Consider the following 1,604-nt stretch of genomic DNA (forward strand, 5'->3'; position numbering starts at 1 on the left):
TGTGTGGAAAGCTGAATTGTGTTAATTTCATTATGTTTTATTTGGGGGGAGGGGTGCCTGCACACACGGGCAGAGGGCATATTTCAGGAGTCTTTTCTCTCCTTTGACCATTTGGGTCCTGTTATCAAACTTGTATCTCCAAGTTTGGTGATGAGAGCCTTTACCCACTGAGCAATCAGCAACCCACCTTCCTTCCTTCCTTCCTTCCTTCCTTCCTTCCTTCCTTCCTTCCTTCCTTCCTCCCTCCCTCCCTCCCTCTCTCCCCGCTCCTTTCACATTTATGTGTAGTGTGTGTGTGTGTGTGTGTGTGCACATACCACAGGATGCATGAGGAGATCAGAGGACTTGTGGGATTCAGTTCTCCCCATCCGCCATGTGGCTCCTAGGGCTTAAATCCGGTTGACAGACCTGGAGGCAAGCGCCTTTACCTGCTGAGCCATTTTACTGTCCCAATTTTTTTTTTTTTGAGAATTTTTTAGTTTTATATAATTTCTTCTTTAAAATTAAAATAGATTTACCATTTCTTCCTTCTCTTTCTTCCCTCCAGTACTCCAATGCAGTCTCTCAAATTCATGGCCTCTTTCATGTGTGAGTGTTTGTTTCTGAATATGTAAATACAACCTGTTCAGTCCATAGACTGTTACTTGTATGTACATGATTTCAGGCCTGACCACTTTTTTGGATGACCATTTGATAGGCTTTTCCTGGGGAAGAGTTTCCTTCACTTGCAACATTGCTTAGTTGCCTATAGCTCTTTGTCTAGGTTTGGAACCCATGAGGTCCTGCCCTCATGAGGTCCTGCCCTTTCTGTGTTAGGATGTCTGTTGTGCGTCCTTGTTCCAGCCTCGTTTTCTACAATCTTAGAAAATTTAAAATTAAAACTCTGGTGCTTTGGAGTTGAAGTGTGTATAGCCAATGATATTACTGTGGTGTACATAAGACCTACATAGTGAGGTAGGGGCCATTTCATTTTCTCTAGTAGAAGTAAAGCCAGTATTTAAAATTAAAGGGTTCCAAGCTGGGTGTGGTGGTGCATGCCTGTCATCCCAGCACCCTGAGTCCAAGGTCAGCCTGGTCAGCTACACAGAGAGACCCTGTCTCGAAAAAAACAAAACCAAGATTTAAAGGGTTCTTTTACGTTTCCATTTTGTTTTATACATTTGAAAAAATTATGCATGTGCATGTGCAAGAGTGCCCTAAAGGAACCAGGAAAGGGTTCTGGGTTCCCTGGAGCGCCCAAGCGGAGTTACAAGTGGCTTTTGAGCTGCCTAGTGTGAGCGCTGAGAACTCGACTCCAGTCCTCTGAAAGAGCAGCAAGTACTTTCAATCTCTGACCCAGTTTCCAGCCTTGCAATTCCATTTTAAAACTATTCTCTCTTTTTGGCTTTTTGAGACAAGTTCTCATGCATCTCAGGCTGGTTTAGAACTTAGGTAGCCGAGACTGGCCCTGAACATCTGGTCCTCTCGGATCTACATACTGAGTGCTAGAATTATACATATTTACCATCTCATCCAGATCCTAAAACATTTTCCTAACAAAGCTCTACATTTAGTATCTGTGTGTGTGTGTGTGTGTGTGTGTGTGTGTGTGTGTGTGTGTGTGT

This window comes from Psammomys obesus, unplaced genomic scaffold (assembly GCF_907164565.1).
Source record: "Psammomys obesus unplaced genomic scaffold, mPsaObe1.curated_primary_1811, whole genome shotgun sequence".
Lineage (NCBI taxonomy): Eukaryota > Metazoa > Chordata > Mammalia > Rodentia > Muridae > Psammomys > Psammomys obesus.